General features: G+C 39.4%; 1 protein-coding gene across 1 annotated transcript in view; it reads right to left on the bottom strand.

Moving 5' to 3' along the window:
• The window catches only part of Arhgef9 (Cdc42 guanine nucleotide exchange factor 9), a 311,302-nt gene extending 287,713 nt beyond the window's left edge, over positions 1–23,589 (bottom strand). The window contains exon 1 of the mRNA XM_048417886.3: positions 23,478–23,589. The gene's annotated coding sequence lies outside the window, so the exon portion shown is untranslated. The remainder of the gene's footprint in view (positions 1–23,477) is intronic.
• Positions 23,590–27,327: the final 3,738 nt, after the last annotated feature.

Here is a 27,327-nt window from a genome sequence, read left to right as displayed (position 1 = left end):
ACTATCCTAATTCATTGAGACTGAATACTTTATCTCACTATAAACATCTCCCTGGATTTTACTCCTTAGGCTCTTATAAAGGCCGATTTCCCAGGGAAAAATGTTTTATCACAAACGACAAACTGCTATCTTTGAGCCTACACAGATTTCTGATTAGAAGGAAGCCAATCATTTGTTTTCTGAGTGAAAGGAGGTTCCTCATGAATAACGGTTTATGATAAAAAAAAAAAAATACCTGGTCTGACCTGACTGTTCCCATTGTCTCACGGACCCTGAATCAGGACCAGGGAAACCAAATGAAAGGTTGACAAAAGGTTAACTTGACCAGTGTGTAGATATAGAGAGAAAGGAAGCCAAATGCCGTCACACTTTTCCTCATGACCTTGCTTTCCAACTCTCAGTGTGAAAAAGGAAAAAAGAAAAGGATTTCAACTTTATTACACATTTTCCCTGGCTAAGAACCTCTAAACAGCAAAGCAGCTCTAGACTCCTCTGAACAAGAGCGTATTTCTGTATACAGTGTTGTTTTTCTATATACAAGGTTCTGCCTGCATGTGTGCCTGCTAACAGAAGGCATCAGATCTCAAGGTTGTAAGCAACCATGTGCTTGCTGGGAATTGAACTCAGGACCTCCAGAAAAGCAGCCAGTACTCTTAACCTCTGAGCCATCTATCCAAGTTACAATACATAGCCTCAGAGAAGGCCAAAGAGGGACGCATGGTTTCCCTGGGAAGGGGAAATAAAAGAGATCTCCTGGGTAACCTGGGGACACATGGGAGTATGGGAACATGACGAATCAGGTTGGGTGGGTTGGAAACAAGATAAAGTGGGAGAGTAATAAAAGAGATGTCTTGATAGTGGGGGACATTTCAGGGTTAGGGAGAAACCTGGTGCCAGGGAAACTCCCAGGAATCCACAAGGATGGCCCCAGCTAAGACTCCTAGCAATAGTGGAGAGGGTGCCTGAACTGGTCTTCTCCTGTAATCAGATTGGTGACTGATTACCCTAATTGTCATCAGAGAGCCTTCATCCAGTAACTGATAGAATCAGATGCAGAAATACACAGTCAAGTACTGGGCCAAGCTCCAGGAGTCATATTGAAGAAGGGAGGAAGGATTGCATGAGCCGGGTGGGGGGGTCAAAGTCATGACAGGGGAACCCACAGAGACAGCTTACCTGAGCTCATGGGAGCTCATGACCTATGGACCAACAGCTAGGGAACCTGCATGGGACCTACCTAAGACCCTCTGCATGTGTGTGACAGTTGTGTAACTTGGTATGTTTGTGCAGGGGGTAGAGGGAAGACAGGGAGGGGAAATGGAAGAAGAGGAGGAAGGGGAAACTGCAATCAAGATGTAAAATGAATGAAAAAATTATTTAATAAAAAAAGAATTTGTAATGATGCCCCCCAAAGTACCTATTTCTAAGAATGAATATTAAATCTGTTGGGTAAAGATGGTGGAAGCTAAGCCACTAGACCAGGTTTCTCATAGGTTTATATTCACTGTAATTATTGTGCTCTAGGGTTTGCCGAAGAGCAATAGCCTACAAACTGCATAGGAAGCCTACACAGAAATGTTGCCTAAATGTGCAAACTTACTTGCTCCTAAACAAACTGATGATTCAAGATTTAGACAAATACATATACATCCTTCAATCACGAAGATTCAAGTAGAGAGGTCCATAATATAAACACAAACATAAAGGCACCATTTCAAAATATAGAATGATACAATAAGACAAAAGTGTATACATACACAAACAAGAGAGAGACGAAGAGTGCATACAAGCAGAATTAAGCTAACAGAAACACATTAAAATTATGATATACATGGACCAAATAAATATTTTAATGGGTATGTAATGGGCAAAGATGCATAAAATGACATGTGAACAGACACACACACACACACACACATATATATATATATACATATATATGCATACTGTTGCATGAATAATAAAAACCCAGAGACAGATAATGAAGATCAGAAAAAGCAAAGCAGCCAGCCACTGGCTCTTACTTCTACCTTAGTCTGAAAATGGGTGAGACCCTGTCTTTATGAATTCTGAAGACTCCACACCCCACACTCCACTGAGTTCCTGTCTCTTCCCCCTTATATGTCTCTCTCTGCCCAGCCATATTGCTCCTATCTCCACCACCCTAGTGCTGAGATTAAAGGCATGTGATTCCAAGTGCTGGGATTACCTTTGTGTGAGCTCTGTTTCTCTTTTAGACAGATCCAATCTTGTGTACCCCAAGGTGGCCTTGAACTCACAGAGATCCACGAGCCTCTGTCTCCCAAGTCCTGGGATTAGAGGTATGTGCCACCACTCCCTGGTCTGTGTGGCTGACCAGGATGGCTGCTTTGCACTCTGATCTTCAGGCAAGCCTTATTTATTAAAACACAAATAATATACCACTATATGTAGTTATGCTATATAAAGATTCATATAACTATCCAACAGAATTGACTGCGAAGGAATGTGTGGTGCAATGTTTTACACTTTTGGCTTTTTAGGGGTCCCACCATCCAGCTCCCAGATAAAGCACACATAGAGGCTTATTCTTAGCTATGAATGTCCAGCCTTAGCTTTGCTTGTTTCTTGCCATCTATCTTTGGCCTCTGGGCTTTTATCTTTCTCTATTCCTGTATACCCCTTCTTTCCTTCTTACTCAGTGTCTGGCTGTGTAGCTGGGTGGCTGACCCGTGAAGTCCTCACCCTTCCTCTCTCATTCCCAGATCCTTTTTCTCTGCTCCCACTTAAATCCCTTGCTCGTGATTCCTCCTTACCACTTCCTGTCAGCTACTTGCTAACTCAGCCTCCTGCTTGTAGGTTAATTTTATTTAAACAAACACATCTTTGAATTGTTAACAAAAGCAGTAGAAAAAATGCAACACACTTTAAAATAATATTCCCCAACAGAAATGAAGGCAACAAATCCTACCAATGTAAATGGTGGGAACTGAAAAGCATACTGATTGAGATAATGCAAACACCCAAAATACAAATGTTATATGTTCTCATTCATGTGTGGATATAGTGTTGAATCTTGTATTTAATTTGAAGTACCTAAATAATCCAGGAAACAAGAAAGGGACCATTGTCGTGGAAGGGGAAAAAGACCTTAAGGGAGGGAGAATAGTAGAAGAGGTGGCATGAAGGGAAAAGGGGGAATAATGGGGAAGGAGATGTAAGATAAAAAAGGTTGAGGCCAGTTTAGGCATCCTCTCTACTATTGCTTAGGATCATAGCCGGGGTCATCCTTGTGGATTCCTGGGAATGTCTCTAGTTCCAGGTTTCTTGCTAGCCCCATAATGGCTCCCTCAATCAAGATATCTCTTTCCTTGTTCTCATATCTCAGCTATCCCATTTCCTCAACTGCTCTTACCCTGTAGTCAGAGTGATGACTATCCTAAATGTCACCATAGAACCTTCACCCAACAAATGGAGACAGGGACAGAAACCCACAGCAGAGCACTGGGCTGAGCTCTCAAAGTCCAGTTGAAGAGTAGGAGGAGTGAGAATATGAGCAAAGAGGTCAAGACCATGATGGGGACACCCACTGAAACAGCTAACCTGAGCTAATGGAAGCTCTGGCCGGAAAGGGAAGGAACTAGCATAAGACCAAGCTAGACCCTCTGAATGTGTGGCTGAGGAAAACTGTGGGCACCAGGATTTGTCCCTGCTGCTTATACTGACTTTTTGGAACCCATTTTCTTTGGATAGATACCTTGAGTGGGGAGGGCCTTGGTCCTTCCTTAGAACTATGTGCCTTGCCCTCTCTGAGGAGTAGATGGGGTTAGAGTTGGGTTGAAGATGGAGGGAATAGAAGGGGAGGGAGTGGGAACTGGAATTTGTATGTAAAATGACAATAGATAGGTTTTTTTCGTTTTTAAAAAATAAAATAAAATTTAAAAAGGAAAAGAAGGTTGCCTGGTGGTGGCAGAGCACGCCTTTAATCCCAGCACTCTGGAATCAGAGGCAGGCGGATCTCTGGGAGTTTGAGGTTAGCCTGGTCTACAAGAGATAATTCCAGTACAGGCTCCAAAGCTGTCTCAAAATAAAAAAAAGAAAGAAAAAGAAGGTTAGGAAGGTAGGGAAGAAGAGGGGGATAGGGAAGATAATTAACACTAAGGATGTTTTACTATTTTATAAGCTTCATACACACACATTTTCTCTCTCTCTCTCTCTCTCTCTCTCTCTCTCTCTCTCTCTCTCTCTCTCACACACACACACACACACACACACACTCACACATGAGCTTGACTAAGGTTACTGTACACAGAAGACAGTTCGTTCCAGACATAATAGATGGCCAAAGAAAACACAGTGCTCACAACTTGTGGATACATTTCCACAGGTTGTTGGTTAAAGATGGCTGACTCCCAATGCAAGCTATTTCTGTTCTTTTTGGTTGTCCATCATAACTTGATTGTAACACCCCTATTGCTGAAAACCCCTGACTCATTGGCCATAGGACATGAAGAAATAAAATTGGTCCTGACAAGGAAGATTTCTCCCTGCTGAGGAGCTTTCATAAGTACTACAAGGTACCAAGCAGGCTTCTAGGCATAAACATCCATCAGTAGCCTTACTCAGCTGTGGATCCTGTGAATGATAATAATGATTGGCATGGAAGATATGTCCATGGATACAATAGTGAAACTAATTAACATTAGTAACCAACTGATTTCTGGTTGTATTTTAGACTTGCTCTATAACAGGAGACTCATGTCTGGTTCCATAAATCTGGCCTAGAACCCATGGTTGTGGTCCAAAAAAAATGTAAGAAAGGGAACTTACTTCATTTATTAGATTGTTTCAAGTTCTCTGATGCTTCTAGTATCCCACCAATGTTTCTAAGGGATTATAGTACCTAGGAACTTCCATCCAAGGTTCCCGTGGTGAGAAAATATCCTTAAGACTGATTCAAAACTCAGACTTCTTCAGGGAAAGTTAGTTGCTGGTCACCATGGTTTACCTTTAAGAACCAACTAGATTACTGTAGAATGGTTATGGTAAGAAAGGTAACTTCATCCAAGACTAGGGATACAGAGAAGATAGCAGAAATTGCTCAAGAAATCCAAATCTAGTACCTGAAGTACACTGGACCTTATTAGGGAACTTTCCAGGGAATATGTGGTGAAAAGAAATCATTAGTCCTTATCTAGAATTACAAAGAATTCTAGGTATGAACAATTCTCTCATACTTGAAGTCTTAAAGTGCCATGCAGAACTTAGCTAATTAAACATACAAACATTGTCATCTCCTTGTTTCTGCTGATAGTCATATTTTTTGCCTCTCCCAACATTGCCATAGTACAACACAAGTACAAGTTCTAACTTGATATCCCTTTATGCAACTCGCCCTTGTAAAATGAAATGTGAGCAGAGAATGGGTCCAAAACCATGGAATAGGAAGAAAAGCAATCATGTATCTAGTCGGACCCAATTACTAAGTAAAACCTCAATTCTCAGAACAGCTAAATAAAAATGTTTGTTTCCAAAATAAAGATACTAAGACCCTCTGGAAATGGATAATTATAATTGACTATAGATAAGAATACTCAGAAACCCAGGAGCAGAACTCAAGTTTCCTGATGCCTAATTCAGTTATCAAGTATGGCTAAATGGTTTTTTCACAACAGAAAAACTCAAATAATGAGCAGATGTGCATCAGTTTATTCTTACTTGCTCAGAAACTAGGGTCTTGCTTAAGATTTCAATCACTCCAGGGCTGATTACTCAAGTAATATTAAGTTCTTCTAGCCATATCCTGTATCCATCTAGAGTAACATGATCCTAAAGGCACCCTTATTGCGGAAGGCAGCATCTCTGTGAGAAATTATCTGAATATAACTTCCAAAACAGGTTGACAAGTCACCCCAATTCTAAGAGACTTGAACAGAGCTCAGGCAAAATGTGGGATGAATGGCCCATATGTGGGTACACCTGCAGTGGTGCTGTTTCTGGGACACCCACCTTGATGAAGCAAAAGAACCCCTGTGCTTCATTTGGAAAATGAATCTTGGATTCTCATATTGAAATCAACAAATATATGTATATATATATATTATGTATGTATATATCTTAGATAAAAAAACTTATTTCCAATCCAACTAGTTTATTGTTATTGCTACTATTATCATTTCTAGTTACCCTAAGGTTTCAGGTATAAAAATAGATGCTCAGACAGGAAAAATGATTGATTTTAGATCTGCCAAGTAGCAAGTGGCAGCTAACATTTCAATTCAAGTATGTTTGATTTAAAATAGATGCCACTTTCATTACATTGGGTTGTCAGGAAACAAAATCCACTGACTTTCCTATTTCTATCAATAAGCATTTGTTGAATAAGTAAGTGAGTGTTGGAGTGAATGATAGACATTAAGAATTGATAGAGGGACATTGGAAGAAGAAGGAACTTAGGATTTGTGGGCATCCATGTGTGGTAGGACCCAGGATGAGGACATCCTTAAATATGATTTTAATAAATCTTTACAATCATCCTGCAACAAATGTTATCTAGCATTTCATTTTCCAGATGGGAAATTGAGGACAACACATGTTCTACAAACTGCTCAAGTTAGCAGAACAAAAATTTGGAGCTTGGTGTATCCCACTCCAAAGTTGATTCTTTTCACTACACTGGCTTGTCCTCGAAACCTCTAGGCTAGAAACCAAGAAGAAACTGGTAAGAGTCCATGAGGACCATTAAGAAGGGCAGCAACTGGATAGAACAAAATGAAGTCCTCAAGACCTGAGCAAGTTTGAGGTAAACTATATACTAATCATGATCTGAATATGGTTCTGAGAGCCTGTCATCAGCTGGGTCGGAGCTATAAAAGGAACTGAATGACAACTGGCTTCCCATTTGGGGTCCTGATGTCACCCTTCCTTTCAGAGATATATTTAGCCCCAAGTATCTGGTTTGGACCTCAAAAAACAGAGCCGTGATGTGGGATCCACTTATATCCCAAAGGTGAGAGTGGCTGCAAAGGTGTGGTAAGGCATGAGCCAATCTCAAGAGTAAGTTTTCTGACACTTGGCCTATAAATAAAGATAGATCAACCCTCAGGATAGGGTATACTAACACTGTCTCAGCTGATCCTTTCCCTGAGAGGGTTTCATCTGCATCAAACAATCAGAGGCTGAGGGTAGCTGATATCCTTAGCAGAGAGATGGTAGCCTAGCCTCTAAACTTTCAAAAGACTCAATTTTCGGGGGTTGTCTTTTTCTAAAAGGAAGAGAGAAGAGCAACAGCTGAGACCATTTTTTTGCATTAAACCTTCCTGTCCCACTTGACTTCCCAGGCATGATATGACTGAGCCTTAGGCAGGTGGTTTAGAAAATATGGCTTATCACCTATAGTAATGCCACTGAAGGTGAGTTTGGGTGTAAATAACATTTTGTTTCTGAATAGTTAAGACTCAGCTTAGAATTAGAGTAAAATAGCATTAGGGTATGGTGGAAAGTCAGGAAACTGAAGTCTTCAGTCACAACTATGCTATGAACTGATGTCTGACCTTGGACAAATCTCAATCTCTTTGAGTCTATTTCTTCATGCATAAAACAAGAGGACCCCTCAAGTTTTTAAAACCCTCCTAGTTCTGACAGAGCAAACACCATTTTGCCTTCATTACTCTTTCCTCTTACTACCTCCCTAACTTCAATGGATTTCTGAGAGAACTGTTCTAGAAGATCCAAATGAGTGATTTATTTGGTTCCTCCTTCCTAAAATGCTGAGAAGAAACCAGTTAGAAATAAACTGAAACAAAGTGTCTCACAGGTTTCACAAAGCCTTTGAGACTGAGATTGAGATTTGAGATTGAGAGAATCTTGAGAACAAGGGAACAAGGATTCCAGGAACATTAATTCTATAAAATTATAAGCAAAATCAGCATTCATAAAAATTACGTTGCAGAAAGGATTAAAGATGAGGTAGGACGTGTACAAGGCCCAGGCACCTGATATTTCTTTCAACTGTGGCATGAGCCATGAATGCAGAGCCTGACAAATACCTGAGTTAAAAGGACACATTCTAAAATTCTATGACATAACTAAGGAATTGAGTGGAAAGTTTTGGGATTTTAAATAACATAAATTAAACATTCCAGAGCTTGAGGGGTTATCCATGATAAGTGGTCACTAAAGGAAGACACATAGACCACATATCTAAGTATGATGCAACAGAGATAGGGCTGTGGCAGCCTCATAGAATGTTGGAACTATGGGATAGTTTGTTTTAAGGACTGCACACTGTATCTACGAGGACACAGAATAGGGTAGAGAGTAAGAACTAGAGCATGTGAGGTTTAGAACTTACTAAGTCCAGAGAAATGGGGATAGAGGTGAGCTTTTGGAAAAATAGTGTCTTAGTTACTTTTCTATTGGTGTGAAGAGACACCATCATCATGACAACTCAAAGAAGAAAGACTTTAATGGGAACTTACAGTTTCAGAGGATGAGTCCATGACCATCAATGGAGGGGAGCATGGCAGCAGGCAGACAGGCATGACACTGGCGCAATAACTGAAAGCATATATCTGATCCACAAAAATGGAGACACAGAGAAAGAAAGAGAGAGAGAGAGAGAGAGAGAGAGAGAGAGAGAGAGAGAGAGAGAGAGAGAACTAGGAATGGCATAGGCTTTAGAAACCTCAAAGCCACCAAGTGATATATCTTATCCAACAAGGTCATGCTTCCTAATTCTTCCCAAACACTTCCACCAACTGTGAACTGGGCATTCAAATGTATGAGTCTATGGGACCATTTTCATTCATGATGCCACATTCCACTCTCTACCTGCCCCCCCCACAGCTTCATAGCCATATTATAATGCAAAATGTCTTTAGTCTTACTTCAGAGGACCCCATTATCTTTAAATCACAATGATGGAGGAGGGTTATCTGTCTATTGTGTTATTTTCATTGGTCAATAAAGAGACTGCCTTGGCCCTTTGATAGGATAGAAAGTTAGGTAGGCGGAGTAAACAGAACAGAATGCTGCTTGGTAGGGCAATGAAGCAGACGCCATGGAGCCAGCCACCAGGTCAGACATGCTGAATCTTTCCCGGTAAGCCACACCTCATGGTGCTATACAGATTATTAGAAATGGGTTAATCAAGATGTGAGAGTTAGCCAGTAACTAACTCTCTAGAGATAATGGGCCAGACAGTATTTAAATGAATACAACTTATGTGTTATTATTTCTGGGGCTAAGCTAGCCGTGTGGGAGCCAGGTGGGATGAAAAGCAGGCCTGCCCGCAGCTCCCTTCACTACATCACAACACAGTTTTAAAGTCTAAAGTGTCTTCTGAGACTCATGGCAATATTTTAGCTGCAATCCCCTTCACAGTAATCTATTACTGTGAAGAGACAGCATCACCACAGCAACTCTTATAAAGGAAAACATTTAATTGGGGCTGGCTTACAGTTTCAGAGGTTTAGTCCATTCTCTTCATGCAAGGAAGCATGGTGGTATCCAGATAATGGTGCTGGAGAAGTAGCTGGGATCTCTAAATTTGGATTGGCAGGCAGCAACAATGCCACATCTCCAATGCTGTAATTCTCTATGAGGCTGTGGGGGCAATTTTCATTTAAACCATCACATTCCACTCCCTGGCCCTCATAGGCTTGTAGCCATAGCATAATGCAAACTGCATTTACTCCAACTTCAAAAGACCCCATAGTCTGTAATAGTCATAACATTGTTTAAAATTCCAAAGTCTTTTCCAAGACGCATGGAAATATCTGTTATTTATTCCTTGTGGTTTCCACATCAAGCATCTCCCCAAGCCATGATGCCACATGACAGATGGGTAATAGGTAATAGCTGCCACATGACAGCTCTCCCAAACTCACAACTTCAGGGCTGGCTCACCCACACCTCCACCAGTGGGGCTGGCTTTGTTGGGTTGCCCACTCAAGGTTCAGAGCCTGATGTCCTAAGTGTTGCATCTGGTCATGGGCAGGGACAGCTTTCTCACCTGCCTCAGGTATTGTTGGGTGGGGGGAGGGTATTTCTCCCCCACCCATGCTATGTCAGTCTCTTAACTATAATCCCCCTTAAACTCAAAATGAAAAAGTAGTTCACATACTTTCAACATACAATGGCCCAGATATACAGTACCATTCCAAAATGTAGAGAAAAGGAACATAGCGAGAAAATACTGGACCAAAACAAAACTGAAAACAAACTGAACAAATTCCAAACTCTGCATCTCCATGTTTGATGTCAAAGCTTTCTTCAGTTCTCCAACTCCTTTCAGCTCTGTCGACTTATATGTAACACACTTTATTTCTCTTGAGCTGGTTCCTCTCCCTGTTAGCAGCTCTCCTCAGCAGGTATTCCACAGTTCGAGCATCTCTAACTTCTTGGGATCTCCAAGGGAATCCAGGCTTCTCCTTCACAGCTTCACACAATGGTCTCTCTAGGCCTCCTTGCAGGGACACCCATGACACACTCCTGAATTCAACACCTTTACTCAGTCATGGAGGGAGATCCCACAATCCCTTTCTTGTATACTTGACTCTAAAGACAGAACCACATAGCCAACACAGCCAAGTTCTGCTGCTTGCTAGGGCCAGAACATGGACCCCCCTCATTCAATTACATTTTTATCAGATTTCTGTTCTCAATTTTTCTATTATCCTTCTCTCATATATTACATCCAGACCGCAGTTTCTCCCCCCTACCCCTGGCCAAGTCTCTTTCCCCCATTTTCCTTCTCTCCAGATCAATGTCCCCTAAATTTCCTTCAGAAAAGTGCAGGCCTCCCTCGACCATCAACCAAATATGGCATAATATGCTACAATAATACCAAATACATACGATCTCATCAAGGGTGGACAAGAAAATCCAGTATGAGTAAAAGGGTCCTATAAGTAGGCAAAAATGTCAGTGACTGCCCTTGCTCCCACTGTTAGGAGTCCCACAAGAACACCAAGATACTTAGCCATAACATATGTGGAGAGGACCTAAGTCAGATGGCTACAAGATCCCTGATCTCTGTTAGTGTGGGAGAATTGTCTGTATTCTGTCAATCATATTTTAATAAAACGCTGATTGGCCAGGCAGGCAGTATAGGCGGGAAAGCCAGACAGGAAGTAGTGGTGGAGCAAAGAGACTGGGAGTATTCTGGAAAGCAGGAAGCTCCCTCTTGCTGCGGGAGTGCCTTCAGCTCCGTCAGCCAATAGCCGCTGAAATACCAGCCCACTGGGGCGTGGTATATTTCCCTTTAAAAGAAGAGCGGCAAGCCTCGACTCAACCTCTTGGTTCCGGTGCTTGGTTCCGGCTCCTGCTCCAGCGACTAGGCTCCTTCCTGACGATTTATGTGCATGTAAGTTTACCCCCAAAATAAATGCCCCTTTAAAACATAACTGGTGTGAGATTGATTCGCCATTACCCACTGCCACTCCTGCCCAAATCACCAAAGAGGCAACATGTGAGCTGCCATGCTGAGAAAGGTACTGAGCCATGTGGCTAACATAGATAATGATAATGGATTAATATAAGTTACAAGGACTAATAGAAGCCTGACCTAATGGGCCAATCAGTTTATAACCTAATGTAGACTCCGTGTGATTTTCTTTGGGCTTGCCGACTGTGGGGTACTGGGCGGGACAGAAACCCCAACAAGACAGCCCCTTATGCTACACTCTGTGAGTACTCATGAGTCCCAGTCAGTTGATTCTGTGGTCCATGTTCTTGTGGTGTTCCTGACATCTCTGGTTCCTCCCATCCTTCCTCCCCTACCTATGCAGGACTCTCCCAGAGCCACCTAAGGTTTGGCTGTGGGATTCTGCATCTACTTCCATCCGTTTGCTGGATGAAGTCTCCCTGGTTTCTCTGATGAGAATTATGCTAGGTTCTGGTCTCAGAACATTCAGCAGGCAGGACAGGCTGTAAGTCGAAGGTTTTGTGGCTGGGTTGGTGTCCCAATCCCTCCACTTGAGGTCTTGCCTGGTTAGAGAAGCTGGCTGGTTTGGGCTCCATGTTCCACATTACTAGGCATATTTGCTAGGGTATCTTAGTTAGGGTTTCTATTGTTGCGAGGAAACACCATGACCTAAAAGCAACTTTGAGAGGAAAGGGTTTATTAGGCTTACTCTTCCATTTTGTTCTTCCTCACTGAAGAAAGTCAGGATAGGAACTTAAACAGGGCAGGATCCTGGAGGCAGAAGCTGATGCAGAGGTCATGGAGTGGAGCAGTTTACTGGCTTGCTTCCCATGGCTTGCTCAACTCACTTTCTTATAAATAAAAGAAATTCTGGAGGTATCACCATTCACCATTGCTAATTTCAAGCTGTACCATAGAGCTGTAGTAATAAAATACTGTATGGTATTGGCATAATCAAATCAAATCAAGGACTCAGCTGTTAATCCACACACCTATGGACTCTTGATTTTTGATAAAGAATCCAGAAATATGCAATAGAAAAAAAAGAAAGCATTCTAAACAAATGGCGCTGGTCTAACTGGATGTCAGTATGTAGGAGAATGCAAATAGATCCATATATATCACCCTACACAACACTCAGGCCCAGGTGAATCAAAGACCTCAGCATAAATCCAAATACATTGAGCCCGATAGAAGAAGTGGAGGAAAGCCATAAAAAGATTGGCATGAGAGACAACTTCCTGAAACAGAATGCCAATAGCGCAGGCACTGAGGTCAACAATTAATAAATGGGACTTCATGAAACCGAAAAGCTTTTGTAAGGAAAAGAACACTGTCAATAGAATAAAAAAGCAGTCCAGAGAATGGGAAAAGATTTTTATCAACTCCACATCTGACAGAGGGATAATAGCCAACATAATATCCAAAAGAACTCAAGAAATTAGATATCAACAAACTAAATAATGCAATTAAAAAGCAGGGTATAGATCTAAACAGAGAATTCTCAATGAAGGAATCACAAATGATTGTGAAACACTTAAAAAATATTCAACATCCCTAGCTGTCAGAATTTCTTTTATTGTATAGGATTGTTTTAGATATCCTTCGTTTTTTTTTCATATGAAGTTGAATATTGTTCTTTCAAAGTCTGTAAAGAATTATGTTGGAACTTTGATGGGGATCTGTAGACTGCTTTTGGTAGGGTGGCCTTTTTACTACGTTAATCCTACTGATTCATGAGCATGTGAGATCTTTCCATCATATCCTCTTCAATTTCATTCTTTAAAGGTTTGAAATTTTTATCACACAGATCTTTCAGTTGTTGGGTAGAATTACCCCCAGATATTTTATATTATTTGTATTTATTGTGATAGATGTTGTTTTTATGATTTTTCTCAGTTCATTTTGTATTGGAATATTAGTCTAAGATGTGTTACATTTGTTTATGCTATGGAATATTTGTTTAATGATGGAAAAATGTGCTGCATTCTTTTATGTTGTATTTGTTTTACTCTGTGAAGCTGTGTTATTTTGCCTGTCTAAAATACCTGATTGGTCTAATTAGGAGCTTAATGGCCAATAGCTAGGAAGGAAAGGATAGGTGAGGTTGACAGGCAGAGAGAACAAATAGGAGGAGAAATCTAGGAAGATCGAGGAGTGGAAAGAGGAGAGAAGGATCTGAGGGGCCAGCCACACAGTCAGCTATTGAGTAAGAAGTAAAGTCTGTATAATAGAGAAAGATAAAAGGTCATAGGCAAAAGGTAGAGGGGATAATTTAAGTTAAGCAAATCTGGCTAGAAACAAGCCAGGCTAAGGTCAGGTATTTATACGAAAGAACAAGGTTCTATGTATTAATTTTGGAGCTGGGTGGCAGGCTCCCAAAGAACAAAGAGAAAAGAATAAGAAACAAACAACAATAACAAAAAAAAACAACTACACTAGTGTAGCTAAGTCTTTATCTTTGAATTTATCTTATTTTTCTTTAGATTTACTTTTCTTTCTCTTTTCTATTTTTGAAGCAGGGTCTCACTAGCTTTGAACTAATAAAGATCCATTTGCCTCTACAGGTACCTTCTGAGTTCTGGGATTAAAGGTGTGTGCCTCATGCCAAGATAGGTATATTTTTAACTTTTTGAAAATTCCTCATGGTTACATCTGGTTGCAATCCCACCAAGAGTGAATGAATTTTCTGCTTTCCCCACATCCTTATCAGCATTTGTTGTCAGTTGTTTCCTTGATCTTAGTCATTCTAACTGGGCTAAGAGAAGTATCAAAATATCTCTAAGTTGCATTTTCTTGATTCCTAAGGATGGCAAACAATTTTAAAGATATTTGTTGGTCTCAGTACAAGCCTAACAGAACACTGACCATTCCCTTCTCTGCCCACATAAGTATCAGCCATCAAGAAACTGAAGACTTCCAATCTCACTGGGAAACAAACAACAGACTCTATCAAGAGAAAAGGTGATGGCTTTCTAATTAGTGCTATTCCCCAGGCTCTAGGAAAGTACTGTGTTTTAGCACTCAATATTTGGTTAGCGAATGAAAGAAGAGAGAGGTTTACATTTCATATATGTACAACCAGAACTTCATGGAAGTTTTTAGTTTACCTGGTCGAGAAAGGGGAGATTCATATTCAGCAGACTGGACCCAGGGAAATATATTTCAACACAATAGCCATGACTTCCAAGCCTTTAGGGAATAGAAATCAAAATGACTCCCATGGTATTAGCATTTACCTAGGTGACTAGAGCCTTCTGCCCATTTCTCCTTGGGAAGAGATAGTGATCAACTTCAGAGCCATTTTAATATCTAAGGACATTAAAATAATAGTCAATTTTAAAATGTTTGAAACTGAATCCCAACTTTACTCTTTAATTTTCTGTTGGAGTCCCTAACAGGACACACAACCATTCTAATTTTGTTTAATTTGCAACTGAATTGGAGAAAAAGAAATCAACATTGGGCCCTCCCTATACCACAAAAAGCTTGCAAAAACAAAGATAAATATCTATAGTGCACTGAGAAGTCCGCCAGATTCCAGTGGATAGTTCTAACTCCATGGTGACACAGATGATCCTTCTAAAACCCAGTGTATTGAAAAACAAAAAGAATAAGAATCATGAATGTGGAAAGGGACTTATGGGAAATGAGGATGTGATCAATAGGGATGAGGATGAGAATATCAGAAGTTTTAATAATTATCTCTTGGTGTAAGCTCCAAAATTACTTTATGTATAAGATGATTTGCTTATGGATCTTTTAGAGGGATTAAGGATTTCTTCTTTCTCTCTCCAAGCCATTCATCTTAGTTTTATAAGACAAAGACATGTACATATAATTTCATTTTAATAATAACCTGTCATTGACTTTCTGACAAAAGCAGAATATTCCCAACTTTCCATAAAATATGAAAGCCTAGAAATTACCCTCAACATCCTTTCCTGTCTTGTTAGCTTAGATGTGAAATATCTTTTCTTATGTTAAGTTTTTTCTTTAATAGTTAAAAAAAAAGAAAATTTAGATTTAAGGAAAAAGGACTGAGCCAGCTACCAACGCCAGAGCAGGCCTGAGACAGTGAACAGATCCAGACCAAGGATCAAATAAGACTGAGTCAGTGACCTAGACCGGAGCAGGCCTGAAACAGCAAACTCCACAGGAGCAGGTACAGGGAAGCAACTGCTGAGAGAGTGGGCCAGAGTCAGAGAATTCTGTGGGTCCTGGCATGAGTCTGGGACCTCTGAGGGAGTGGGCCTCAGCCAGGACCTCTGTGCGTCTGTGTGTGAGTCTGGGACCTCTGAGGGAATAGGCAGGAACCAGAGACCTCTGCGGGTCTAGGCATGAGTCTGGGATCTCCGAGGGAGTAGACCTGAGTAAGGGCCTCTGCTGGTCCCAGCATGAGTCTGGGTGCTCTGAGGAACTAGGCCTGAGCCAGGACCTCTGTGGGTATGGGCATGAATCTGGGATATCCAAGAGAGTAGGCCTGTGCCAGGACCTCTATGGGTCTGGACTTAAGTCTGGGACCTCTGAGGGATTAGGCAGGAACCAGAGACCTCTGTGTATCCAGGCATGAGTCTGGGACCTCCAAGGGAGTAGATCAGAGCCAGAGACCTTTGCAGGACCAAACTTAAGCCAGGGACCTCCGCAGGAGTGGATCCAGACCAGGGACATTTACAGAAACAGGTCTGAGCCAGCAACCTAGGCCAGAGTGGGCCTGAGACAGTGAACTCCACAGAAGTAGAGCAAATGCTGGGAGCGCCAAGTGACCTTTAGGAACGCGGAGTGACCAATGGTGTGACAGGAACCATGGCACTGACTGTACCATGAGGAGCAACCATCTGAGCCTTGGATCCACTGGCACCTGAAAGATTGATAACCAGAGTCACAGACAGCCCCAACTATACCAATCAGAGGAAAAGATGGGTAGACAAGACAAGGTAAGAGCACAGGCAACACCACAAAGAGCAACATGACACCAGTGGCCCTACACCAGCAAGACTTGAAAAACCAAATATAGATGAAGCAGAAGAAAATGACCTAAAAATAACTTTAGGAGAATGTTTAAGGCCCTTAACAAGGAAATGAAAAATTCCCTCAAAGAAATGGAGCAAAAGACAAACAAAAAAATCGGAAGACATCAACACATCCCTTAAAGAAAACCAAAAAAAGCAATCAGACATATGAAAGAAACTATTCACAACTTGAAAACTGAAATAAAGACAATAAAGAAAACACAAGCCAAGAAAATTATAGAAACAGCAATCAAGAAACAATGATCAAGAACTACAAATGTAAGCATAAACAGCAAAACACAAGAGATGGAAGAAAGAATCTCAAGCAGTGAAGATACAATAGAGGAAATATACTCATCAGTCAAAGAAAATATTAAATCTAACAAAAACGTAACACAAAATATCCAGAAAATATGGGACACCATGAAAAGACCAAACCTAAGAATAATAGGTATAGAAGAAGGAGAAGAAGTTCAACTCAGAAGCACAGAAAATATATTTAACAAAATCACAGAAGAAAACTTTCCCAACATAAAGAAAGATATGCCTATGAAGATACAAGAAACGTACAGAACACCAAATAGACTGGATCAAAAAAAAATCCCCTCACCACATAAAAATTGAAACACTAAACATACAGAATAAAGAAAAAATATTAAGAGCTGCAATGGAAAAAGGCCAAGTAACATATAAAGGCAGATCTATTAGGATCAAACCTGACTTCTCTATGGAGACAATGAAAGCCAGAAGGTCTTGATCAAGTGTTATGCAGACATTAAGAGACCACAGATGCCAGCCCAGACTACTATACCCAGCAAAACATTCAGTCACCACAGAAGGATAAAACAAGATATTCCATGACAAAATAAGACTTAACCAATACCTAGTCACAAAGCCAGCCTTACACAAAGTACTAGAAGAAAAATTCCAGCCCAAGAAAGTTGGCTACATCAACAAAAACACAGACAATTGATGATCTCACAGCAGTAAGTCCCCCCCCAAAAAGGGGAAAACACAAAATAACATCACCACCAACAAAAACTAAATTAGCAGGAGATAACAGTCACTGGTCATTAATATACATTAATATAAATGGACTCAACTTACCTGTAAAAAGACACAGTTTAACAGATTGAATACAAAACCAGAATCCATCCATCTTCTGCATACAAGAAACACACCTCAACCTCAAAGACAGATATTACCTCAGAGTAAAGTGCTGGGGAAAAATTTTCCAATCAAATGGACCTAAGAAACAAGAAGGTGTAGCTATCCTAATATCTAACAAAATAGACTTCAGACTAAAATCAGTCAAAAGAAACAAGGAAGGATATTTCATATTAGTCACAGGAAAATTCCATCAAGAGGAAGTCTCAATATATAACATCTATGCCCTGAATACAAGGGTACCCTCATATGTAACAGAAACACTTCTAAAGCTCAAATCATACATTAAACCCTACACACTAATAGTGGGAGACTTCAACACTCCACTCATACCACTAGACAGGTCAGTTAGACAAAAAATGAACATAGAAATAGGGGAACTAACAGATTCTATGACTCAAATGGACCTAACAGACATCTATAGAATAATCCATCCAAACATAAAACAATATACCTTCTTCTCAGCACCTCATGAAATCTTCTCAAAAACTGACCAAATATTCAGTAACAAAACAAACCTCAACACATACAAAAATAATTGGAATAACCATGTATCTCATCAGATCACCATGGCTTAAAATTAGAATTCAACAGCAACACTAATTCCAGAAATTCCACAAACACATGGAAATTAAACAATGCTCCCGTGAAGCATCAATGGGTCAAGGAAGAAATAAAGGGAGAAATTAAAGACTTCCTAAAATTCAATGAGAATGACCACACAACGTACCCAAATTTATGGGACACAATGAAAGCAGTGATAAGAGGAAAGTTCATAGCACTAAAAGCCTACATAAAGAAGCTGGAAAAATCCCACACTCATTAATTAACAAAACGTTTGAAAACTTTAAAACAAAAGGAAGCAAACTCACACAAGAGAACTAGATGGCAGAAAATAATCAAGTTGAGAACTAAAATCAACAAAAGAGAAACAAAGAAAACAATACAAAGAAACAATGAGACAAAGAATTGGTTCTTTGAGAAAATCAACAAAATAGACAGACCTTTACCCAAACTAACTAAAAGGCAGAGAGAGAATAGTCAAATTAACAAAATCAGAAGTGAAAAGGGGGACATAACAACAGACATGGAGGAAATTTAGAGAATCATCAGGTCATTTTTCAAAAACCTGTACTCCACAAAATTGGAAAACTTAAAGAAAATGGACAATTTTCTGGATAAATATCCCTTACCAAAATAAAATCAAGATCAGATAAGCAAACTAAATAGACCTATAACTGCTGAAGAAAAGAAAACAGTCATCAAAAGTCTCCCAACCAAAAAAAGCCCAGGGCCAGATGGTTTCAGATCCAAATTCTACAAGATTTTCAAAGAACTAATACCAATACTCCTCAAATTGTTCCACACAATAGAAACAGAAGGAACATTGCTAAACTCTTTTTATGAGGCTACAATTACCCTGATACCCAAACCACGTAAAGATATTATTAAAAAAGAGAATTACAGACCAATCTCACTCATGAACATTAATGCAAAAATACTCAATTAAATAGTGGCAAATGGAATCCAAGAACACAAAAGAACCATCATCCACCATGATCAAGTTGGCTTCATCCCACAGATATAAAAATGGTTTAACATACGGAAATATGTCAACGTAATCCACCATATAAACAAGCTAAAAATAAAAACCACATGATCGTCTCATTAGATGCCAAAAAAATACAACATCCCTTCATGTTAAAGGTCTTGGAGAGAGCAGGGATACAAGGAACATACCGAAACATAATAAAGGCAATATACAGCAAGCCAACAGCCAACATCAAACTAAATGGAGAGAAACTCCCAGTGATCTCAGTGAAATCAGGAACAAGACAAGGTTGTCCACTCTCCCCATATCTATTCAATATAATTCTTGAGGTCATAGCTAGAACAATAAGACAATAAAAGGAGATCAAGTGGATACAATTCGGAAAAGAAGAAGTCAAACTCTCACTATTTGCTGATGATATGATAGTTTACATAAGCAACCCCATAAATTTACCAAGGAACTTCTTCAGCTCATAAACCCTTTCAGTAATGTAGCAGGATACAAGATTAACTAAAAAAAATCAGTAGTCCTATTTTTATTTCATTCTTAATGTCTTCTTTGCCCCATTCACCATTCACAAATGAACTATGTAATCTTCAAGAATTTTTGCATTCATTAGAGATTTGTTTGTTGTTGACTTCAAGTTTTATTACACTATTGTCAAAAAAAAAAAATCAGTAGCCCTCCTTTACACCGATGAGAAATGGGCTGAGAAAGAAATCAGGGAAACATCACTCTTCACAATAGTAACAAAATATCTCAGAGTAACTCTAACCAAACAAGTGGAAGACTTATATGACAAGAATTTTAAATCTTTGAAGAGAGAAATTGAAGAAGACACCAGAAAGTGGAAAGATCTCTCATGCTCTTGGGTAGGTAGAATTAATATAGTAAAAATGGCAATCTTACCAAAAGCAATCTACAGATTTAATGCAATGCCCATCCAAATTCCAGCAAAATTCTTCATAAACTTCGAAAGAACGGTACTCAATTCATATGGAAAAGTGAAAAACTGAGGATAGCTAAAGCAATTCTGCATAATAAAAGAATGTCTGGAGGCATCACAATACCTGACTTCAAACTCTACTACAGAGCTACAGTACTGAAAACAGCCTGGTATTGGCATAAAACAGAGAGAAGAACCAATGAAACCAAATTGAAGACCTAGATATTAATCCACACACCTACGAACAACTGATTTTTGACAAGGAAGCAAAAAATATAAAGTGGGAAAAAGAAAACATCTTCAACAAATGGTGCTGCCATACCTGGATGTCAACATGTAGAAGAATGAAAATAGATCTAGATCTATCTCCATGCACAAAACTCAAGTCCAAATGGATCAAAGACTTCAACAAAAAAATCAGTCACACTGAACCTCATAGAAGAGAAAGTGTGAAGCACACTTGAACGGATTGGCACAGGAGACCACTTCCTAAATATATACCCAGTAGCACAGACACTGAGAAAGGCAATTAGTAAATGGGATCTCCTGAAACTGAAAAGCTTCTGTAAAGCAAAGGACACATAGTCAACAAGACAAAATAGTAGCCTACAGAATGGGAAAAGATCTTCACCAACCCCACATCAGACAGAGGACTCAACTCCAAAATATACAGAGAGCTCAAGAAATTGGCCATCAAAAGAACACATAGTTCAATAAAAAAAATGGAATACAGACCTAAACAGAGAACTCACAACAGAGGAATCTAAAATGGCTGAAAGACACTTAAGGGAATGTTCAACATCCTTAGCCATCAGAGAAATGCAAATCAAAACAACTCTGAAATTCCATCTTACACCTGTAAGAATGGCCAAGATAAAAAACACTTTTGCTGGAGAGGTTGCAGGGGTAAAGGGAACACTTCAGCATTGCTCATGAAAGTGCAAGCTGGAACAGCTTCTTTGGATATCAGTATGGCAATTTCTCAGAAAATTTGTAAACAACCTACCTCAAGATACACCTCAATATCACTTTTGGGTATATACCCAAAGATGCTCAATTGTGCCACAAGGACATGTGCTCAACTATGTTCATAGTAGCATTGTTTGTCATAGCCAGAACCTGGAAACAACCTAAATACCCCTCAACTGAATAATGGATAAGGAAAATATGATACAATTACACAATGGAGTACTACACAGCAGAGAAAAATAACAGCATCTTGAAATTTGCAGGCAAATGGATGGAGCTAGAAAACATCATATTGAGTGAGGCAACCCAGACTCAGAAAGACAATTTCATATAGACTCTCTCATAAGTGGTTTTTAAACATAAAGCAAAGAAAACCAGCCTATAAATCACAATCCCAAAGAACTTAGACAACAATGGGGACCCTAAGAGAGACATACATTGATCTAAACTACATGGGAAATAGAAAAAAAAAACAAGATATCCTGAGTAAATTGGGAGCATGGGGACCATGGGAGAGGGTTGAAGGGGAGGAGAGAGGAGGGGAGGGAGCAGAGAAAAATGTATAGCCCAATAAAATCAATTTTAAAAAAGAAAACTTAAGAGTATCCCCAGATAAAATACCCTGTTTGGAAGTAATGATTAATATTCATTGTTGACTTGGTTGTTTTTTGAGTAACTTAGGAAGTATCGTGGCATACTTCTGAATGTGTGCAATGGTGTTTGTAGAGAGGATTAACTAAGGGGAAGACCCACATTGAATACTGGCAACCTCATGTTATAGGCTAGGAACTTAAAATAAAAGGATGAAAAGTAGAATTCAGCTGAAGGTGAGCATCTCCCTTTTTCCCTTTCTCTCCTTCCTGATGTACTATGATGTGACCTACTTTCCTCCACCATTCCTTCTGGGCTTGACTGAACCAAAGGAAACTATAAACAAAATAAGGAATTCCTCTCTTAAGATATTTCTCAGGATTTTAGACATAGTGTCAAAAAAGTAACTAGTATATTTATTTTTATCCCGAGAAAGAATGTGTGACTTCAGATAAGTATGGCAATAAAGAACAGAAATAACCCATTAAAATTTCCCAAGCAAATGAGAGAGTATAAAAGGGTATCAAGGTTGGAGCACTTTTGCCTCCTCCACAATAAAGAACCAATAAATAAATTCTGAAATTCCTTTAACAAAGTTCTGGAAGTAAACAAAAATTCATAAGATCCATGTATATAAAAATCTTAACCCCTAAATATAAGCTTATATAAATCTTGTATAAGCTTAAAAATTAAATCTTAACATATTTTAAATCTTTTACTAACCAAACACCATTTCAAGTAATTTTACATATTTACTCATTTAATCATAAATAAATTAAGTAACATAGGACCCAAAATCCCCAGAAATATTTGGGATTTTGCTATTGTTTTCTGAAAAATTTATTTGTTTACTTAAGGTATACATGTGTGTGCCTGCGTAAGTTTATGTGCACCACATAAAGATTCGTAACTGTTGAACCAACCACCTCTCCAGATCCCAGATTTGTTTTTTTAATTTTTTCCCCAGAATTTATGTGGAAATGACAAATGTTATGAAATACCTCCAGGAATTAATTTCCTCTAGCAACAATATACACATTCACATTAAATGGAATATAGACTCTTAAGTATCATGACACTTCTGATGGCAACAGCAATTTAAATTGTGGTTCTCAAAGCATTATGGAGTTTTAGAATTGTAAACAGATATTCTGGATTTTCCCTCATTTTACAAATGAAGACAGTAAAGTAAGGAAAGGTCCAAGAAACTACTCAACGCTTCACTGCTAACAGATGATGACCAGCGCTAAAATGGAATCCAGGTAGCCTGGCTCGAATTAGTACTCTTGCTTTTGCCAGAGGCTTTTCCTCCCCTCCTGTTTGCTAAGCTGTCCAACATTCTCAGACCAGGACTCTGTCTACTGTCATTGCTAGGCTTCTTCTCCTCCACAAGACTTGCCTAGACTCTATGCCTTCAAAGCTACATTTTAAATTCTAGTTCCTCAGTGAATATTAAATAAGCCAGGGGGCCCTCACAGTGCTTTGTTCCTACCTTGTTTCAAACGGTAAGGGGGTGGAAGATATGTGTTTAACCCCCACCTTGTACTTTATCCCAGCGTCCTAGTAAAGGCCATATCCATTTTGTACCTAGGTGGCTTGGCTCCAAACAAGCATTTGCCTGGAATGAATGAATTCAGGCATCTTCTGAATAGAGGAAAGAGTTTACTCTAGGAACAAGAATACCAAGCCTGAGCATTTTTTAAAATGAGAGAGAGAAGCAGAGGGAAGAGGAGCTTGTCTATGAATCGATATGGGAATACTTGCTATAAGAAAGGAGTAAGGTTCTGTATTTCCCAGAGGCAATGTAGCAAAAGAAGTTCAAGAGAGACTTACCACGGTGATAGAGAGGACGAGGCACGTCAGAATGAATTTATGTTTCTGCTTAGGAAAGGCTTGTAGGAAAAGAGCACCTCCGTGGGCCCAATATTTCACGGAGAAGGGAGAAATAAAATGACTGTTAGGTAGGCAAGGGTGAAGAGAGGGCTCTTTCAATAGACTGCTCAAAAGTCTAAGGAACGAACGGATTGGAGCAGTTTACGAACGGATTGGAGCAGTTTCCTGTCTCCTAACGTTTAACAGCAATAGCTTCAAAATAGCACAGCAGTGCTACCCTATGGATAAGCGTGGAACTGCAGATCACAGAATCTAAAGTTGCACTCAACGCTGAGAAAAAGCAATTCAAGTATTCCTTCCTGATAAGACTTCTCAACCTTTGACTACAACCAGTCTCTCCGATATTCCTTCATTGTTTTTGAGGCTCCTCCGTAGATTTTGTTCAGGTTATGCGCTTTCCTAACTTCCTCACTACAAATCCTGCCTGCTCTTCTAAGTGTTTTCGTTTGTTTGCTTTGGGAATTTTTTTTTTATATATATAATGTCTCACATATTCCAGGATGTCCTTCAGCTAAGTATGCATTCCAATCTGGCCTTACACTCCTGATCTCCTTGCTTTCACCTTCCAAGTTCTGGAATCACAGTAATAAACCACCATACCTCGCTTTAGGATGGCTCCAAAGGGCAAAAACCACTGAGACAGAAGACAAGAAAGCAAAATTCTATACTAGTCTTGGTAATTTATTCACTTAATGATCTTGGACTAGTCTCTAACTGTAGTCAGATTTTTCTTTGGTCCACCAGCTCACAAATAATGACATGGAAACTTATTATTAATTGTGAAAGTTGAGTCTTAGCTTAGGCTTGTCTCACTAGCTCTTATAACTTAAATTAACCTGATTTTATTCATCTACATTTTACCATGCGGCTTTTTACCTTCCTTTTATTCTGTATGTCTGACTCCTTCCATGTCTCATTGGCATCTCTTCTGTGCCTCTATTATCTTCTCCTTCCTCTCTCTCTCTTTCCCCAGAAGTCCCACCTATACTTCCTGCCTACCTGTTGACAACCCAGCTCTTTATTAAACCAATCACAGCAATGTATCTTCACACCCTGTAAAAGTATCCCACATCAACCAACCTTTGGGGAATATGAAATTCTAAGCTTCCAGAAGAGGCACTGAAAATATCACAGAAGGTCATATGTAAGAATACTTATATAAATAACAGTTCTAAATAAATACAGGATACCTATAAAATTTCTTCTTGGACTACCTTAGGCTAGAAAATCCTAACCACTCCAAAAGTTCTTCTGTCACAAATTTCTGTTATTTTGTTATTTATTTGGTCCTTACACCATATACATATGTCTAAATTTTAAGAGGATTAATTGTAATTTGCAACATATATGGACATATATAGATTGAAATCTCTCCTCTGATACTTAATGACTCAATAGCCTTGAGAAGTTCATTTTATTTTTAATTGCCATATCATTATTTGAAAGAACTAATAATCATTAATACTTGGCATAGATGTTATAAAAAGATAAACAATTGCAAAGGAAGTGAATAAGCTACTTCAAGTGCATCGTTAGCATGAAAAAAATCAATTGTAGTTATGATGGAGTTGATCTCAATAAACCTTCATTGATACAAAGGCGTGTGGCACACTCTCAGTTCCTAAGTTGATGAGTTCTTAGACAGAGGGAATAATTCAGACTCCAGCTTTGACACTAGCGATCAGGGAGCCCATAGAGCACTACCTATTTAAGCCATGCTACTCAACATGCCTGACTCAATGATTAACACAGACAGCCACAGCTTGACAAGGTGAAAGGACTGCAGGATTTGCAACTCTAAATGGACCACATATACCACAACCTAGCCTCCCAAGACTTAGCAATCATTACAGAAGAAGGGCAAAAAGATAGAAGAGCTTGAGACACTAAATGCCCACGAAACAAAATCAGTATCCTCTGCAGACATTTGGCAAGTGCGTGTATAAACTCACAGTAACTGTGACACGATGAGGAAACCCTGCGCAAGCCCACCAGGCCAAATCTCGCACGGAGATGGAACTTCAGCTCACAATCCCACCCCAGACTTAGAGCTTTTCACAATATTTAGCTTCTAGGAGAAAATAAACAGTGTTCTATGAGAGTGTAGCCTCTGGTAAATCAGTCACTTTTAGGAAGACTATATATCAAAGAATATTTGGGCAGTAGAAATTGGTCTTGAAGGATTTGGGGCAGGTAAAGAAGGGGAGGTAGGTTTAGGGAGAGTTGGCTGTATAAATATGATAAAAATATGGTACAAAACTCTCAAAGAACTAATGAAAATAAAAAATAAGTGTTACCAAAACCAATGGGCAAAGGTACATGGAGAATCATTTTATGGGAATAAAATGTTTACTTTGAATGGTACAATAGCTCTAAAAAATGGCCAGTGATTTATTCACACCACTATGGATGTATGTAAATACCAGTAAGCTATGTATTTAACATGTCTACATTGGAAAATATTTTGCCATGTAAATTTTAATCCCATAAAATTTATACCAAATTATATTAAATTATGTTACATTAAACTTACATCTCAAAGTGTTTGGTTTACGCCTTAGGGCTCCTATGGCTGTGACAAAACACCATGACCAAAAATTAACTTGAAGAGGAAAGGGCTTATTTCACCTTATACTTCCAAGTAACAGTTCACTGTCCAGAGAAGACGGGTCAAGAACTCAAGGCAGGAAACTGGAGGCAGGAGATGGTGGAGAGGCCATGGCGGAGTGATGCTTACAGATTTGCTCCTTCTGGTTGCTCGTTCTGTTTTCTTATAGCAATCAGGACCAACAGACCAAAGGTGGCCCCACTCACAATCATCTGGGCCCTCTCATGCCAATTGTCAGTGAAAAAACTGCATCACAAGCTTGCCCACATGCTGATCTGGTGGTGGTATTTTTTAAAACTGAATTTTTCTCTTCCAAAATGACTCTAGCATATCTTAAGTTGACATTAAAACTAGCCCACAAAAAGGCCTCTATGTGTGGGATCAGTCATTTATTAGTTCTTAATCTCTGACACATTCTTTTTTATTGATTTTATTGAGCTATACACTTTTCTCTGCTTCCCTCCCTTCCTCTCCCCTCCCTTTCAACCCTTTCCCATGATCCCTATGCTCTCAATTTACTCAGGAGATCTTGTTTTTTTCTACTTCCCATGTAGATTCGATCCATGTATGTCTCTCTTAGGGTCCTCATTGTTGTCTAGGTTCTCTGGGATTGTGATGTATAGACTGATTTTCTTTGCTTTATGTTTAAAAACCACTTATGAGTAAGTACATATGATAATTGTCTTTCTGGGTCTGGGTTGCCTCACTCAATATGATATTTTCTTAGATCCATCCATTTGCCTGCAAATTTCAAGATGCTGTTATTTTTCTCTGCTGTGTAGTACTCCATTGTGTAAATGTACCACATTTTCCTTATCCATTCTTTGGTCGAGGAGCATTTGGGTTGTTTCCAGGTTCTGGCTATGACAAACAATGCTGCTATGAACATAGTTGAGCACATGTCCTTGTGGCACGATTGAGCATCCTTTGGGTATATACCCAAAAGTGGTACTGCTGAGTCTTGAGGTAGGTTGTTTTCTAATTTTCTGAGAAATCACCATACTGATATCCAAAGGGGCTGTACCAGCTTGCACTCCCACCAGCAATGCAGGAATCTTCGCCTTACCCCACAACCTCTTCAGCATAAGTTGTCATCAGTGTTTTTCTATCTTGACCATTTTTACAGGTATAAGACGGAATCTCAGAGTTGTTTTGGTTTGCATTTCTCTGATGGCTAAGAAT

This window comes from Myodes glareolus, chromosome X (assembly GCF_982192425.1).
Source record: "Myodes glareolus chromosome X, mMyoGla1.1, whole genome shotgun sequence".
Lineage (NCBI taxonomy): Eukaryota > Metazoa > Chordata > Mammalia > Rodentia > Cricetidae > Myodes > Myodes glareolus.
Note: the sequence above shows the minus strand (reverse complement) of the source record. Positions and strands in the feature narration are given on the sequence as shown.